Source organism: Vulpes lagopus, chromosome 1 (assembly GCF_018345385.1).
Source record: "Vulpes lagopus strain Blue_001 chromosome 1, ASM1834538v1, whole genome shotgun sequence".
NCBI lineage: Eukaryota > Metazoa > Chordata > Mammalia > Carnivora > Canidae > Vulpes > Vulpes lagopus.
The window spans coordinates 48,796,984-48,816,211 of NC_054824.1; the positions used below are offsets into that span (position 1 = coordinate 48,796,984).

Below are 19,228 nucleotides of genomic sequence, written 5' to 3' on the forward strand. Positions count from 1 at the left end.
TATTCCATGGTACGGATGGAACACAGTTTAACCATTCACATGTTGAAAGACATCTGGGTAGTTTCCAGCTTTTGGCTGTCACAAATAAAGCAGCTATGAACATTTCTGTGAAGGTTTTTATGTGAACATAAGTTTTCATTTCTCTGGGATCAATGCCCAAAAGTGCAACTACTGAGTCATAAGGTTTAGCATGTTTACTTTTTTCTTTTTTTTAAAGAGAAACTGCCAAACTGTTTTTCCAGAATTGCTGTAACATTTTACATCTCCACCAGCAATATATAAGTGGTAAGTTTCTCCATATTCTTGCTGGTATTTGGTGTTGTCACTATTTCTTATTTCAGCCATTCTAAGTGTGTAGTGCTGTCACATTATAGCTTTAATATGTATTTTACAAATGGCAAATGATATTGATCATCTTTTCATGTGCTTGCCATTTGTATATTCTGTGTGTCAAAATGTCTCTTCATGTCTTTTGCCCATTTTCTAATTGGATTTTTTTTTTTTACTATTGTGTTTGGGACCTCTTTATATATTTTAAATTTTTTTTTTTTAATTTTTATTTATTTATGAGAGAGAGAGGGAGGGGCAGAGACACAGGCAGAGGGAGAAGCAGGCTCCATGCACTGGGAGCCCGATGTGGGATTCGATCCCGGGTCTCCAGGATCGCGCCCTGGGCCGAAGGCAGGCGCCAAACCGCTGCGCCACCCAGGGATCCCTATATATTTTAGATACTAGTCTTTCATATATGTGGTCTCTAAGTATTTTCTCACGCTCTGTAGCTTGTCTTTTATCCTCTTTTTTAAAAAGATTTTATTTATTTGAGGGAGAGAGACAGAGATAGTGACCCAAAAAATACAAGCAGGGAGGAGAGGGAGATGCAGGGCTCAATCATAGGACCCAAGCTGAAGGCAGACACTTAACCAACCGAGCTACCCAGACACTCCCCGTCTTTCATCCTCTTGACAGTGTATTACACAGAGTAAATTGTGATGAAGCCCATTTTATCAATTTTTCCTTTTATATATCATGCTTTTGGTGTTAACTCCAACAATGTTTTGTCAAACTTTGGATCCGAAAGATTTTGTCCTGTTTTTTCTAAAAGATTTATAGTTTCACATTTTACATTTTAGTTCATGATCCATTTGAGTTAATTTTTTGTAAGCTGTGAAGTTTAGGTTGAAGTTTATTTTTTTTTGGACTATGCATATCCGTTTGCTTCAGCAATTTGTTGAAAAGCTGTATTTCCTCTATTCTTTTCACACCTTTATCAAAAATTAGTTTGTGTGGTCTATTGCTAAGTTTTCCATTCTGTTCCATCGAGCTATGTCTATCCCTCTACCAACATCATGCACTTTTGATTATTGTAACTATATAAGTCCCAAAGTCTAGTAGACTGATTACTCCTACTTTATTCTTTTCCAAAATTGTCTTAGCTATTCTAATTCCTTTGCCTTTCCATATCAATTTTAGAATAATCTTGTCTCTGTCTACAAAAATCTTGCTGGGATTTTTATTGGAATTACATTAAAGCTACATATCAGTTTGGTTAGAACTGACATTTTTATTATATTGAGTACTCCAATCCATGAACACAGCACATTTCTCCATCTGTTTCGGTCTTCAAGGATTTCTTTCATTAGCATTATGTAATTTTTAGCAATATACTCCTATACCTAAGGGTTTTTGTTTCGTTTTGGTTTGGTTTTTTGGAGTGATGGTAAGTAGTGTTGTATTTTTAACTTTAGTGTCTATATGATCATTGCGAGTATGCAGAGATATAGTTGAGTTTTGTATACTGATCTAGTATTTGTGACCTTGCTGAACTCAGTTATTTGGTTTTAGCAAGGGTTTTTAAAAAAATTTTTTTATTTTGAGACTCCTTGAGATTATATAGTCAGTTATCTACAAATAGGGACAGTTTTGATTTCTTCCTTTACAATCTGTATGCATTTTATTTCTTTTTCTTGCCTCCATGTACTGGCTAGAATGTCCAGCGCTGTGTTGAAGAAGAGTGGAAAGAATAGTCATCCTCCTCTTGTTCCTGACTGATCTCAGGGGGAAAACATTTACTCTTACACCAGTAAGTATAATGTTAACCATAGGGTATTTGTGGTATTTTGAAAGTATTTTTTTAATCACAAATTAGCACCGAATTTTGTTAAATGCTTTTTCTGTGTCAATTTATAATACAATGTGACTTTTCTTTTTTAGCCAGTGGGGGAGCGATGGAGATGAGCATAACTCCTTACAGGCTGATTAGGGTGGAAATCTAGACTTCCCAGTCAGCCTTTGATGGCATGGATTTTTTTTTAATTTTTAAAAAAAAATTTTTTTAAACTAATTTATTTATTTATTTATGATAGTCATAGAGAGAGGAGGGTGCAGAGACACACAGGCAGAGGGAGAAGCAGGCTCCATGCACCGGGAGCCTGATGTGGGACTCGATCCCAGGTCTCCAGGATCGCGCCCTGGGCCAAAGGCAGGCACCAAACCACTGTGCCACCCAGGGATCCCCGGCATGGATGTTTGGATTGAGTTCTTTGGACCTCAGAAATATTTAGATCCTTTTTTGGCTTTCCTATGTGCATCTTTTCTAACAAACCCTTAATTCCTTAGGGACATACTAATAAAAATGCTATTTGGTATAATTCAGGGAAGCCAAGATTTATATTCTCTAGATTAATCCAAAATTTATCATCAAATGTATCTCTGATATGGCCCCTCTAAAATGTGCAATTTTACTCGCAATTAAAGTTCCCCATGGGGTGCCTGGGTGGCTCAGTTAGTTAAGTGTCTGCCTTCAGCTTAGATCATGATCCTGGAGTACCAGGATCGAGCCCTGTGTCAGGCTCCTCGCTCATCTGGGAGTCGGCTTCTCTCTCTGGTCCGCCCCCCTGCTCGAGTTCTCCTCCTCACTCATTCTCTCTCAAATAAATAAATACATCTTAAAAAAAAAAAAAAAGTTCCCCAAAGTGCCCACTGGAGTTCTCAATTATCCTTGGTAAAACTGTGTCACTTGAAAAGACAAGAGCATTAGTTAGGATAGTAATGAGAAAATGTATGAGGTAATTGTCCATCCCAGTGGAGGGTAGACTAACCCATGAAAACTGAAACAGATAGTGTTGTTTTTGTATCTTTTGTCTTTGTATACTAATGGATGACTGTATAGAGAGGCAGAACATAGGCAGAGAGAGAAGCAGGCTCCCCATGGGGAGCCCAATGGAGGACTTGATTCCAGGATCCTGGGATCATGCCCTGAGCCAAAGGCAGACACTCAACCCCTGAGCCACCCAGGTGTCCTGAAAGGATGACATTCTAACAGGATTCTCTGTTTGTTATTCTTCAGGGCTAACTCAAATGTTAGGATCACCAGCCCTATGCCTGCCCTCTCCTCAAAGACTTTATAGGAATACAACACAGAAGACATCAAAATGAAAGGTAAAAAAGAACAGGAAATGATAATTCAAGCCAAATTTAACTAAAAGACAAAATAATACAGGTTAATCAGAATCAAAAGTTTTATTCTTAATCCTAGGAGAAAAAAAAAACTTATGTCAAAAGGCACCATGGAAGTTTAAAGCTTAGGTTCAGTTATGAATGAATCACATCATTATGGCAAGGTAGACTTAAGCTGTCTTAGATATTCACATAGTTACCATGTTGAGGATCTTGGTTCACAGTAATGGGGATCTCAACAGAGTCTCTGTGGGACTTGTAAATTGCCAAAGCCCCCCAATGGAAGATCAACAGTGACATGCCTAAGTCACAATAAGCCAAGTATATTTAGCTTGCTACATCAAGGGAGGATCCCTGCCTCCCTCTCACCCGACACACATCACACACACACCAGGGCAAAGCTTAGGAGAATCATAATCTAAGGAGGTTAGGAAGGGTTTTTGAATGGGTATTAGTATTTCTGTTGAGTGGTTTTAATATAGGTCCTGTAATGTGGGTAACTGACTGGAATAGGTAGGGTTGGAGAAGTGAGATTATTTACTGATTGGTTCAGGTTCAAAGCAAGACTTTTCTTTTCCTGTGTTGGAATACTTTAATTTTTTTGAAGTTTTTATTTAAATCCCAGTTAGCCAATAAAAAATATATGAAGTAAATAAATAAATCTGTTAGTTACATACACTGTAATATTAGTTTCAAGTATACAATGTAGCGATTCACCACTTTCATAGGGCACCTGGTGCTTGTCACAGTCAAAGCAAGATTTTCGATTATTGATTTTTTTTTAATTTTTATTTATTTATGACAGTCAGAGAGAGAGAGAGAGAGAGAGAGAGGCAGAGACATAGGCAGAGGGAGAAGCAGGCTCCATGCACCAGGAGCCTGACGTGGGATTCCATCCCGGGTCTCCAGGATCGCGCCCTGGGCCAAAGACAGGAGCTAAACCATTGCGCCACCCAGGGATCCCTCGATTATTGATTTTTAAAATTAAGTTCTTAAAGATATTTTTTTAAAGATTTTATTTATTAATTCATGAGAGACAGAGAGAGAGGCAGAGACACAGGCAGAGGGAGAAGCAGGCTCCATGCAGGGAGCCCGATGAGGGACTCAATCCCGGGTCTCCAGGATCACACCCTGGACTGAAGACAACGCTAAACTGCTGAGCCACCCGGGCTGCCCAGAGATATTTTTAAAAGTAATCTCTACACCAGGGATCCCTGGATGGCTCAGCGGTTTAGCGCCTGCCTTCCACTCAGGATCCTTGAGTCCCCACGAAGAGTCCCACATTGGGCTCCCTGCATCGAGCCTGTTTCTCCTTCTGCATATGTCTCTGAGTCTCTCATGAATAAATAAATAAAATATTTAAAAAAAAATCTCTACACCCATAACCCTGATATCAAGAGCCACATGCTGACTGAGCCAGCCAGGTGCTCCAAAGCAAAATTTTTAACTGGAGGGATATGTTTCTTACAGCTTTACTTAGATCTTGGGTCTATTACTGTGGTTTGAGTTAAGAACTTTGAGGAAACACTTGGGCCTTGGATCTGTTATTGTAATTTATGAGTGGAGATCTTCACTGGGTACATACATCAGTTTATTTCTCAAGTCCTCTAATATACCTTTTGCCTCATTTTGAGTTTTCATGTATAGGTACATCTCATTTACCTAGAGGTAATGATTCTGGTAGCTGTTAGTATCTGAAATACAGTAATATTGAGACATAACTTTGCTTTGAATAGTTTCTACACTTTAAAAATAAAGGCATGGAGGGGTGTCTGGCTGGTTCAGTTGGTAGAGTACGCAACTCTTGATCTCATGGTTGTGGACTCGAGTCCCACATTGGGTAGAGAGATTACTTAAAAATAAAATAAAATATTGTATTTTATTTTTTAAAGATTTTATTTATTTATTCATGAAAGACAGAGAGAGAGAGAGAGATTGGCAGAGAGAGGCAGAGGGAGAAGCAGGCTCCATGCCGGGAGCCCGACGCGGGACTCAATTCCATGATTCCAGGATCAAGCCCTGGGCCAAAGGCAGGCGTGAAACCGCTGAGCCACCCAGGGATCCCTTCAAAATAAAATCTTAAAAAAAAAATAAGGACATGGTTCTTTTCTACTCTTAACATCGTGGGATGTTTGTAACTTACTTAAGGTTTTAAAAAGTAAAGGATATCAACAGACTGCTCACAAGAAAAATAATAAAATGCCTCCTAAACATACACTTATCTATAAATAGAGAAATGTAAACTAAAAGTATAAGGAGGTACTATTTTCACCTATACTTATTGTAATATAAAAAAGTTTATAATATGCTGTACAAGCAAATATGTGGGAAAGGAAACATCTTAAAGAATTGCTAGAATTATAAATTTGTACATTAATGAAATGCAATTCGGTAATATCTATCAAAATGTATTAAACTCTTTCCCAGAAATTTATCCTTCAGATGTACTCACAAATATTTGAAATGTCACATGCACAGGGATATTCCTACTAGCAGCATTGTTTTTAACAATAAAAAATCGGAAACAACCTTAATGTCCATCTTAAAGTGATTTCAAAAAAAGTAGGATATATCCATACAGTGGGAACATTTGCAACCATAGAAAATTGGCTATTAGAAATTAGAACTGGGGTTCCTGGCTGGCTCAATCAGTAGAGCATGTGACATTTAATTTTGGGGTCATGAGTTCTAGCCCCAGGTTGGCCGTAGAGATTACTTTAAAAATATTAGAAATTAGGATAGTGGTTATGTTTGGGAAATAATGATTGAATAATGCTGTAAGGGGCACAAAATGATCTTCTGGGATGCTGGTAATGTTAACTGCTCTGATCTGGGTTCCGGTTACATAGGTATGTTCAATTTGTGTAAGATCACACTGTACACTTACAACTCACTCATTGTTTTACATATATGTTATACTTCAAGAAAAAAATTTAAATGAATACAGCAGTTTTATGTACTTATCTGCAATTATCTTTAAGATACATTGTTAACTGGGGTGCCTGGGTGTCAGTCAGTTGAGCATCTGTCCTCGGCTAGGGTCATGATGCTAGGGTCCTGGGATCCAGCCCTACATTAAGCTCTTTACTCGGGGGGAAGCCTGCTTCTCCCTCTTCTTCTGCTGCTCCCCCAGCTTGTGCTCTCTTGCTCTTTCTGTCAAATAAATAAATAAAATCTTTTAAAAAAGATACATTGTTAACTATAAAAAAAATAAAATCAGGGATGCCTGGGTGGCTCAGCGGTTAAGTGCATCTGCCTTTGGCTCAGGGCGTGATCCTGGAGTACCAAGATCAAGTCCCACATCGGGCTTCCTGCATGGAGCCTGCTTGTCCCTCTGCCTGTGTCTCTGCCTCTCTCTCTGTGTCTCTCATGAATAAATAAATAAAATCTTTTAAAAAATTCAAAGATAAGAATAGTGTATATAAAATTCTACATTTGTCAAAAATATAGGTGCATAGTTGTTCATCCATAGACAATTTGGAAATGTAGATAGAAAAGTGGTAGGAGTGGTTGCCTCTGGGCCATGTGTTTGCTGTAAGACATTTTTCATTATGTAAGCATTTGGATCTTTAAAATAAATACTATGTGCATGTATTACTCATTCCAAATGAATATAATTTATTAATTTAAATAATTGTTGTTAGTTCTCTAGAACCCAAAATAAATCATGATTACATAAAAATTGTCTAATTATATATGGTATCCTCAGACCCTAAGTCTTATATAGCCTATTTATCCTTTAATTACATTAAGTGGGTTTAGTGCTTTTTTTTTTTTAAGATTTTATTTATTCATTTGAAAGAGAGAGAGAGCACGAGCAGGGGAGGAGCAGAGGGAGAGGGACAAGCAGACTCTACATAGAGTGCAGAGCCCAATCAATGCAGAGCTCTATCTCACGACCCTGAGATCATGACCTGAACCAAAACCAAGTGCTGGATGCTCAACCAGCTGAGTCACCCAGGCACCCCAGTTTAGTGCATTCTTGAGTCCAAGATGATCATAAGCAGCAAGTTACCAGAGACAGAGGGACTTACTAAAGGTGAGCATACTGAAAGTAACAAGTAAAGAGAACACCTAGAAGCTGCATAATAGACAAAAAATTTTTATAAATGTAGGTGAAATAACTCACAGGAGTAAAACAACCAGAATCATTTGGTTAAGGAACAAATGGCCCTATCTATTCAATAACTTCTGAATTTATGACATAGCAATTGCTGTTCACATATTCAACTTTCAATTCATGATAGAATAAAATAATGCCAAAAAGATTACTTTAAAAATCATGAGGCATAGTCTTCACACAATTGTAGTATGATCATAAAATAGAATTACGCAGGAACCAAATGACCCTAGACGTGGTACCAGGATTGTGTGGCAGGTAACTCCAAGGAGCGAGGCAGACCCCTTTTCTTTTCCTTTTCCCTCTTTTTTACCTCTATGTCCTGCCACTTTCAAATATAAAATGGCCTATTTGTTTCCTCTAGGCATAGAGCTTAATTATCTGCCACAAAAGTCCCAAATATTAGAATCGCAAATAATTATTTTTTTTTAATGAGACTATGCATGAGATTGTGCATGTGTGGATATATATACTTTTTTTTTTTCTTAAAGCAGCAAAAGCAAAATAGAAATCAGTTGGACATTTGTTAAAGAATGCCTTATCTTTGGATGCCTGGGTGGCTCAGTGGTTGAGCATCTGCCTTCGGCTCAGGACGTGATCCCAGAGTTCTGGGATTGAGTGCCACATCGGGTTCCTGTATGGAGCCTGCTTCTCCCTCTGCCTGTGTCTCTGCCTCTCTCTGTGTCTCTCATGAGTAAATAAATGAAATCTTTAAAAAAAAAAGAAAAAAAAAAGAATGTCTTATCTCCAATCAAACCAAGTAACCAAGTAACCAAGTTATCTCCAATCAAAGCAAGTAATCAGACATAACAACACTAAAGCCATTCCTATTTAAGTGAGGGAGAAAATAAATTTACCTGTTACTGCTATTCTTTTTTTTTTTTTTTTTTAAGATTTTATTTATTTATTCATGAGAGAGCGAGGCAGAGACATAGGCAGAGGGAGAAGCAGGCTCCATCCAGTGAGCCTGACGTGGGATTTGATCCTCGGTCTCCAGGATCATGCCCTGGGCTGAAGGCAGGCACTTAACCGCTGAGCCACCCAGGAATCCCTGTTACTGCTATTCTTATGTCTAGAAGTTATAAGCAATGCTGTATGATAAGAAAAAGAATTGAGCAAAAAATATTAGAAAGGGAAGGTAAAATGACCATTATTTGAAGAAGAAGCCTTTTTCCTCTGCTTAGAAAACAGATTTGAATCAAATGAATAATGTGAAGACTTAAAAGGAAAACATATAAATATCACTGTTTTTCTATATAGCAATGACCAACTATAAAAGTAATGTTCCATTTGGAGTAGCACATATAAAATATAAAGATATGAAATGCATAGGAATTAAATTCTAAATATATAGGATCTGTATTTTAAAAATGCAAGTATTTACTAAGGAAAAGAAAACACTATAAGTTGACTTTGAATTGAAAGAATCAGTTTTGTAAAGATATAACTTCTTCCCACATTTGAAAATTACTTAATTATAATTCCAATATAAATTTCAAGGGCATTTTGAGGGGAAAAGTGGTGGAGGGAGACCAATCAAATAATTATAAAACTCATTTGGATTAATACATTTATGAAAATAGTAATAATATTCTTAAAGAATATTGAGTTATAGGGGCATCTGGGTGGCTCAGTCAGTTAAGCAGCCAACTCTTGATTTCAGCAGGGGTAGTGATCTCAGGGTCCTGGGATCCATCTAAATCGGGCTCTATGCTCAAAAGGGAGTCTGTTAAGAAAAAAAAAAAAAGGGGGAGTCTGTTCCCTTTCCTTCTGCTCCTACCCCCACGCTCACTCTCTCAAATAAATAATCTTTTAAAAAAACAACTGAGTTGTAACTATCAGATGCTTTAATTTATGAATATCTAGTAATGAAGACATCGAAATGGCAGGATTAAAGCATGAATTTATTTCATTTCTCTCCCAGTTTTTTCCTAAAATGAATATACGGAAATTAATAAATCCACAAAGACAGCAACAGAGATTTTTGGGGGGCATCATCATCTAGAGAATTAATATGAATAAGATTGGGATTTTGAAAGGTTATATAACACCACTAACTACCATTTGTAGAATGATTATTTCAGGCTAAGTGCTATGTTGTGCATATTACATACATAAAACTTCATTTGACTCATACGGCCACCTTATGAGATATGATCTGATATTGTTTCCATTAGGTAGTTGAGAAAACTTTGGGAAACAGAAAATAGAGTAGTAACTGATTTCACAGTGAAGAGGAAGCAAACCCTTTTGCCCTAGAAAACCCCAGAGGGGCTCTGAATTAACACCAAATACAATGGATGGTGGAGGTTAAGTTTCCACATAACAAAGAAAGGTTGAAAGAGTAGTACAGGAACCAAAGACACCTTCACCTAAACATCTCCATGTATTTACTCACAAGACATTCTTTGTATTTAGTCAATACTCCAGGGCCCAGAGCACAAGGTATAGTTGTGGGCATGAGTGGGAGCTGAAAAGGGAATTCAATGAAAGTGTTTTAGATACATCGTCACTTTCAGTCCCTTTTCCAGGTCTTGTATGCAAAATATTATCAGCCAGGAGAACCAAAAGGTCTGGAGAGCAATTCAGCCCTAAGCACAAGACTCAGTATCAGACTGATATGAAGGATACCCTCCCCCCACCCCAAACAGATGGATTTCTACCCAGTGACTCATAAGTGAAGCTGCCCTGGTAATAGATTAAATATGAAAGAACATCCAGGAATCAAATAGAAAGGCCCTGAGGAAAAGTAAATTTAAGGTAATAAGAAAGAGGGATCTTGGGTGAAACAAATAATGCCTAGAAAATAATATTAAAATTTTTTTTCAGGAGGAATAAAGGAATCCAGAAATAAGTATAGCATTTTAATAATAATTAAAAAAAGAAGCAACAGAGAACAAGAAACAGGTCTTGCAAATTAGAATTTTTACAGTTGAAATAAAAAATTCAATAGATGGCTGGAAATTATATAGCCAAAGAAACATCCCAGAAACAGAAAAAAGAAGCCAAACCTTAAGAAAAAATTGTAGAGAAATGTTAGGAGACCTAGAGACTCAGTCCATAATAATTGAACTTCCAGGGTAATTGGAATTCCAGAAAGAGACAAAATGAAAAATGGGGAGGAGAAATTTATTTAAAATTAGATGAAAAGTAAGAAAATAAATTTTCCCAGAATTGAAGGATGCAAGTATCCAGATTGAAAGGGTCCATCATGTACCCCAAACAATGAAGAAAAGATACATAACAGGCACATTTTCATCCAATTCTAGTTTATCAGAGAAGATAAAAAGAGCCTCAAGGACTATTAGGAGACAGGTTCCGAATAAAAGAATGAGAATCAGAGTTGCATTAGGCTTTGAAATAGCAACACTGGATAGAATTCTCTGGTATGAACACATTAGTAACTTTATTATCTTTCTCTGCCTCTGAGAAATCAAAGCAACAAGAAAAAGAAACAACAAAGATAAATTTAAAAATTTAAAGATTTTTAAAAATTTAAAGATTTTAAAAAAATATTGCCCCATTTTTTAGCAAATAGGTGTCAGACAAAATCTGTAGAACCCTAAAGAAAAACCAATTAAGACAAACCATGAGAGACTCCTAACTCTGGGAAACAAACAAAGGGTTGCAGAAGGGGAGGTGAATGGGGAGATTGGGGTAACTAGGTGACCCTGCACTGAGGGAGGAGGGCACTTGGTGGGATGAACACTGGGTGTTATACTATATGTTGGCAAATTGAATTTAAAGTTTTAAAAAATGTAAAAAAGAAAAGAAGAAAAACCAATTAAAATTAAACAAAAAAGGCAAAGAGAACATCAAGAGGCTCCATGAATGGCAGATCTCAGAAAGAACCAGTAAAAGTACACTTCCTGAAAAGGAAAAACTCATCCAGAAATGCAAACTCTATAACCCATAAATCTAACAACTGAAGGGTAAGGTAAGGTGAGCTTCAGCAGAAGTCGTGAAGTTGGGATGCAGAGACAATGCACAGAGAAGATCTAAGAGGGCTCACAACAGTGGATCTCAGAAAAACCCAGCAGAATCTTACTCCATAAAGATCATGGGCTCCTTGGTAAGTGCAAGGGCTCTGTATTGTTTGCTGCTGCTGCTGAAGGGTCTGGGAATGCAGGGCTGGTGACAGAAATCCTTCCAGACTCAGCTTGGGTCAGAGGACCACAGGGAACAACCAGGGCTCCACAAAATACTTCTCAGAGGAGCCATCCTGGCTGGAATCAGTGGTCTCTATGACAGCAAAGAGAGGGCCTTTGAAAGGTCTGAAGCCTGGGAACCCTGGCCCCTCCCACCATCCATGAATGCAACTGCAAAAGCTGGACCAGGAAAAACCATGTCATTATAAAATAAATGTTGAAGAAAGGCTATGGCACAACATTAGCACAAAGATTTTATAAGAAAAAATGTGAAAAGAGCTATAAGAAGGACGATCGCATGAACAAACTAACAAAAAAAATGATGTCATAGAACAGATAAAAATACTGACCACATTTTCCAACACAAAGTAAAAATCTTAATGAAACTATCATCTCCATGTTGGAAGTCCACAAAATATACAGGTAGACCTCATACATTAGTTTTTTGTTTGTTTGTTTGTTTGACACTTTTGCTGCAATACTTTTATATTGAGAATGCCTTTTCCCTTTAAAGAACATAAAAATATTCATCAATGTTTCTTTTTCTTTTATAGCTTCACTTTTAACTCTTAACTCCATCTTTATTTTTTTTTTTTTCTGGTATCTGGTTTGAGGTAGGAATAGAACTTAAATTTTTTTCATAGACCTATTTTATTTTGGGATGGGGAAATGTATCTTTCCAAAGTAAACATACTTCATGCTTATTTGGTAGTTACCAGTACCCAAAATTCTCTGATTTGATACATCACTCATAATTAGGATGGAATCTATATGCAGCTTCCTCAGCAAGCTTTTTTGCTCCATCAAGGGAACCAGTGATGTTACAAATGTCTCTCTGTGCTCACAGCCAGGGAGGTTGCAGATTCTCCAACAAAATTCAATGTTAGAACTGAAAATGTTTTTTCAGGTACCTATACCTATAAGGAGTAAATTTTTTTAAATAGGGCAAATTTATGGCATTGTTTTACTTTTAATAGCTGTATGTTTTTTTCTATAAGTTTTTTTTTGCTTAAAATGTCCACAATAGCCAAACTGTGGAAGGAGCCTCGGTGTCCATCGAAAGATGAATGGATAAAGAAGATGTGGTCTGTGTATACAATGGAATATTCCTCAGCCATTAGAAACGACAAATACCCACCATTTGCTTCAACGTGGATGGAACTGGAGGGTATTATGCTGAGTGAAATAAGTCAATCGGAGAAGGACAAACATTATATGTTCTCATTCATTTGGGAAACATAAATAATAGTGAAAGGGAATATAAGGGAAGGGAGAAGAAATGTGTGGGAAATATCAGAAAGGGAGACAGAACATAGAGACTCCTAACTTTGGGAAACAAACTAGGGGTGGTGGAAGGGGAGGAGGGTGGAGGGGTGGGGATGAATGGGTGATGGGCACTGAGGGGGGCACTTGACGGGATGAGCACTGGGTGTTATTCTGTATGTTGGCAAATTGAACACCAATAAAAAATAAATTTATTATAAAAAAAGGAAATTCCTCAACCATAAAAAAAAGTTTTTTTTGCTTAAAAAAATACAAATTGTTAGTAATCATTCTTGAGGTAAGTTAGGAATTATAGAATTTATTAGAATTCTAGCACAGAAAACAGTTAAAATATTTTACATTTATTTTTATCTTGTGACTTGAATAAAAATTTCATTAAAGAAGTTTAAAAACACAAAGGCACGGGTGGCTGGGTGGCTCAGTAGGTTGGGCAGCTGCCCTCGGCTCAGGTCATGATCTCGGGTCCTGGGACAGAGCCCCACATGGCACTCCCTGCTTAGCTGGGATCCTGCTTCTCCCTCTCCCTCTGCCCCTCCTTCTTGCTCCTGGGAGTGCTCTCTCTCGCCCTCTCAAAATAAATAGTCTTTAAAAACAAAAACACAAAAGAACATGAACCCTTCCCTACCCCCACCTATATACTCAACATTTAAAAAAATTATCAACAATTCTGTCATTCTTCAGGTAACATTAAAAAAAAAAAAGATTTTACTTATTTATTCATGAGAGGTGCAGAGAAGGGGCGGGGGCAGAGGGAGAAGCAGGCTCCATGCAGGGAGCCCAGTTTGGGACTTGATCCCAGGTGTCCAGGATCATGCCCTGGGCCAAAGGCAGGCGCTAAACCGCTGAGCCACCCAGGGATCCCCTATTCAGGTAACATTTATTGACTGGTTGTTAAGTGTTTAGAAACTTCCCAAGCCTGCCTTACCTCATTCAAAACTCAAAAAACCTAATGAACTAGGTCAGTGGCAGACTTAGTAAAAAGCTAAGTTTCCTTCATGGATATCTTACAAAAAAGGGGCTCTAGCAATATCTTCATGTTTATATGTTTTTGTAAAATTTGCAAAAATGTCTATTTCTGCCATAGTCAGTTAAGACCACTATTTCTTTCCATTTCAGCTGCCCCTTGTCTGCATTTTTCCCTCTTGTTTTAACCATAGGGTGGCATTAGGCATTTCTGAGTTTTTGTTAAGCATCAACTGGGAAATATTTTTGTGTTTTGCAATCTCTTCCATGTAGAATTACATTATTGCTGGCCATCTCAGTTTCTGAATCTTCTAGGAATACTCTGGTCAATTAAAAAAATGCTTAAGAGCACTCACTCTATAGAAAATTTGAAATCTTATACCTCAGATTTCAAAGAAACTCAATAGAGGGGTAGTCCAGGTGGCTCAGCGGTTTAGCACCACCTTTGGCCTGGAGTGTGATCCTGGGACCAGGGACTGAGTCCCACGTCGGGCTCCCTGCATGGAGGCTGCTTCTCCCTCTGCCTGTGTCTCTGTCTCTCTCTCTCTTTGTGTCTCTCATGAGTAAATAAATAAAATCTTAAAAAAAAAAAAAAAAAAAGAAGAAGAAACTCAATAGAGGTTTCCCCAAATTTGACAACAATCCTAAACATTACACTGCTTTACTAAGACTTGAGAATTTGAAAGAAACCTCTCTGTCAAAAGTAAAGAGATACTTCAAATTGTATGTAATAGGGTAATCAAAATGTTGTGGGGTTTTTTTCTTAGAGGTTGCCAAATTTAGTATACAGTGTCTCTATAAAACCTAGAACCATTCCTGAAGTTATTGTTTTTTTTTAAAGATTTTATTTATTCATGAGAGACACAGAGAGAGATGCAGAGATAGGCAGAGGTAGAAGCAGGTTCCATGCAGGGAGCCTGATGTGGGACTCGATTCCAGTACCTCGGGATCATACCCTGAGCCAAAGGTGGATGCTCAACCACTGAGCCACCCAGGCATCCTTGAAGTCATTAGTTTTATTGAAAGGTGAATAAATTAAAGTTAAGAGATATCAGTCAAGGGACACTTGAGTGGCTCAGTCTGTTGAGTGGCCAGCTCTTGGTTTAGTCTCAGGTCATGATCTCAGGGTCCCGGGATTACCCCATGTTTGCTCTGTGCTCAGCAGGAAGTCTGCTTAGGATTTCTCTCCCTCTCCCTTTGCCCCTACCCCTGCTCCCACTCACTCTCTAAAATAAATAATCTTTAAAAAGATGATACCCATCAACTCTCCAAAGTCATGTAAACATTAAAAGATGAAATATGATATACAATCACATTTTCATTCCCAAAAATACTGGATAGTACATACAAAGAGCCATTAAGATAGTGTTGGTTATCTATCCATAACAAACAACGTGGCCATGGCGATTTTGTTAACCTCTTGAAACTTCAGTTTCCGGCAGCCCCCGTGGCGCAGAGGTTTAGCGCCGCCTGCAGCCCAGGGCGTGATCCTGGAGACCCTGGATAGAGTCCCACGTTGGACTCTGCATGGAGTCCATGCCTATGTCTCTGCCTCTTTCTCTCTGTCTCTATGAATAAATAAATAAAATCTTTAAAAAACAAACAAAAATAGAAACTTCAGTTTCACTATGTACAAAAAAAGAGGGAGGGAGGGAGATTCCATTAGATCATCTTTTAAAAATTTTTTAACAGATTTTGAGAAAGGGAGTGCGCAAGAGGGAGTGAGCACACAAGTGGGCACACAGTGGTGGGGGGGGAGGGCAGAGGGAGAAGGAGAAGCCTACTTTCCACTGAGCAAGGAGCCCTATACAGGGCTCAGGGCTCGATCCTAGGACCCTGGGATCATGACCTGAACCTAAGGCAGACAGACACTTAAACTGACTGAGCCACCCAGGCACCCCCTATTAGATCATCTTTAAATTGCCCCTTGAAAACTAGGTCAATGGCATCTACCTTGAACTCAGTACTGGGTGCAGGGCCCAATCTATCACAGGGGTTGGGGTTTGAGTTGCTCACCCAGTCTATGGCTGGGTTCATTTTTCTTTTTTCCAAGTCTGTTTTCTGTTGTTCAGATGGGTAATTTTTGTTCAACCTTCAAGTTCATGGATTCTTTCCTCTTCAGTCCATTGTTCTGTTAATTCATTTAGTTTTTTAATTCAGGTTATTGTATGTTTCAGTTTTACAATCTTCATTTGCTTCTATATAGCTTCTATTTCTTTCTTTCTTTCTTTTTTTTTAAAGATTTTATTTATGAGAGAGAGAGAGAGAGAGGCAGAGACACAGGCAGAGGGAGAAGCCGGCTCCATGCAGGGAGCCTGATGTGAGACTCGATCCCCGGACTCCAGGATCACGCCCTGGGCTGAAGGCAGGGGCTAAACCCTGAGCCACCCAAAGATTTTATTTATATGAGAGAGGAGAGAGAGAAGGAGAGAGAGAGAGAGAGAAGGAGAGAGAGAGAGACAGGAAGAAGCAGAGGAACGTGGAGCCCAACGTGGGGTTCAATCCCAGGACCCTGAGATCATGACCCAAGCAGAAGTCAGATGCTTAACCAGCTGAGTCACCCAGGTTCCCCTAGCATTCCAACTATTGATTTTTTATTTGTTTTTTTTAAAAAGATTTATTTATTTATGATAGAGACAGAGAGAGAGAGAGAGAGAGAGAGGCAGAGAAACAGGAGGAGGGAGAAGCAGGCTCCATGCCAGGAGCCTGATGTGGGACTCGATCCCAGGACTCCAGGATCACGCCCTGGGCCAAAGGCAGGTTCTAAACCGCTGAGCCACCCAGAAATCCCCCAACTATTAATTTTTAAAAAATGTGTGTTCCTGGTTCTTAGGATGACATGTGATCTTTACTGAAACCTAGACATATTGGTTATTATTATAAGACTCTAGACAGTAAACTTTCAACTTCAGTTGTTCTTAGACATCACTTTAGGAGCAGGAGGATGTTGCTGCCTTTTTACTCCCAGGTAGTGAAATCCAGGCTCTGTAGTTAGCTTCTGTGAACACTTCAGGTGGTGAGGCAAGGGTTTCTTAATGCTGGGCAAAGGTAAAAGTCCTGACTGTCCATTAGGCCTCCTCTGACATACCATGTTAGTGAGTGGGGTTCATAGTCAGGGGTAATTCATTTGAATTTGGCAAGGATAGAAGTCCAGGTTGCCCACTTGTCCTTGGCTGCCTTGACTGGGGTCGGCCACTGTTTTTCCATAGTATTTCCCTGAAGTAAAGACATTATTGTGTAAAATAGTATGTTTTGTCTCGCTGGCCTGCTCTTTCCTGATCTTTGGCTGTGGGAGGTCAGCCTTTGTTTTTCTGTCTGCATCCATTGGTAATTCCAGGTTGCTAGTTTCTCCAGGTCCAAGTCTGAGATACATGAGGCAAATAGGAAACTTGGGGAACTCACCACGTTCTGTGTTCTAAGGCCCCTACCTGGTCTGCCTTTTCTCCATCTTTCAGTCTTCATATGCGTTTGTTTTGTTGTTTTTTTCTTTAAGATTTTGAGAGGGTACAAGTGGGGGAGGAGCAGATGAGAGAGGGACAAGCAGACTCCCCATTGAGCGTGGAGCCCAAAGTGGCCAGATCCCAGGACCCACAAGATCACAGCCAGAGCAGAAACAAAGAGTTGGACACTCAATGGATTGAGCCACCCAGGTGCCCCTGGTGTTCATATATATCCAAGACTTTTAACTGAATGTGGCAGGAGGAACAGGACAAAGTACATTTCTCCAACCAAGTACTTTCAAGCTGTGATTTTATTTTTTGATTTTTTTTTTAAATTTATTTATTTATGATAGTCAGAGAGAGAGAGAGGCAGAGACATAGGCAGAGGGAGAAGCAGGCTCCATGCACCGGGAGCCTGACGTGGGATTCGATCCCGGGTCTCCAGGATCGCGCCCTGGGCCAAAGGCAGGCGCCAAACCGCTGCGCCACCCAGGGATCCCTCAAGCTGTGATTTTATATCTAAAGTCCAGTTCTTGTGGACAGAGTTGGGTATTGCTATTTATTCAGTCTGCTCTATTTATTGGTGTGTTTAGGCCATTTGTATTTAATGTAATCATTGGCATGGCCATATTTAAATCTAGAGTTGTATTTTGTTTGTCCTGTTTTTTGTTCTTCTTTACCTTTTCCTGTCCCTTTTTTGGGAACATTTGTTTTTGTTTTTGTTTTGGAACATTTGAACATTTAACAGAAGTCCATTGATCTGTTTTTTAGTTGTAACTCTGAATTTTTTAAAAGTTGTTCTAAAAGTTAGAATATACATTCTTTTTTCTTTTTTAATTATTTAATTATTCATGAGAGACATAGAGAGAGGCAGAGACGCAGGCAGAGGGCGAAGCCGGCTCCATGCAGGGAGCCTGACGTGGGACTCGATCCTGGGTCTCCAGGATCACACCCTGGGCTGAAGGTGGTGCTAAGCTGCTGAGCCACCTGGGCTGCCCAAGTTTTTTAGAATTCCTCCACAGTTCAACCAACTAGCAAAGTACATGAGATCACTAAATTTTAATTCTTTCAGCAATCCTATTAGCTGATGTTGAGTCATAGAATTTGCACTCAAATAATGAACATATAACTGTACCCATGACACCTGTCATAGAGACCATTTCAGAAAATTGACCACAACTGTTTTAAAATGTATCATACAGGTAGAATGAGTAAGGAGAATGTCTCATTTAAAACTTTCAATAGGGCAGTCCCGGTGGCTTAGCGGTTTAGTGCTGCCTGCAGCCCAGGGTGTGATCCTGGAGACCCGGGATGGAGTCCCATGTCGGGCTCCCTGCATGGAGCTGGCTTCTCCCTCTGCCTGGGTCACTATGTCTCTCATGAATAAATTTTGAAAAAAAAATTTTTTTTCAATAAAATCTGACATTTTACCTAACCTAGATGGAATACCACTTACTGTGACAAATAATTTTCTCATCTAACTGAAATTCTAATAAATGTAAAAGATTTTTAAAAATAGCTACATGGTGGCACCTGGCTGGCTCAGTTGGTAGAGGAAAGAACTCTTCATTCTTGGGGTCATGAATTCAAGCCAGGCTGTGGACATTAAAAAAAAAAAAAAAGAGCTATACAAATTTGATTTTTAGGCCATGAATTCAAATTATTTCTTCAAAAATGTTTAAGTCCTAGGAGACAAAACGTACTTCTAGTTTTGAACTGCAACTCTTATATTACATAACTCATCCAAAGAAAAATACTTATTTTTCAGATTTTTTTTTTTAAATTTTTTATTTATTTATGATAGTCACAGAGAGAGA

General features: G+C 38.7%; 1 long non-coding RNA gene across 1 annotated transcript; it reads left to right on the forward strand.

Moving 5' to 3' along the window:
* The first annotated feature begins 215 nt into the window (after nucleotides 1-215).
* LOC121489568 lies at nucleotides 216-3,431 on the forward strand. Its single transcript, XR_005987363.1, has 3 exons — nucleotides 216-285; nucleotides 1,986-2,080; nucleotides 3,347-3,431. It is a non-coding gene; the product is annotated as an uncharacterized LOC121489568 (long non-coding RNA).
* The last annotated feature ends 15,797 nt before the right edge of the window (nucleotides 3,432-19,228 follow it).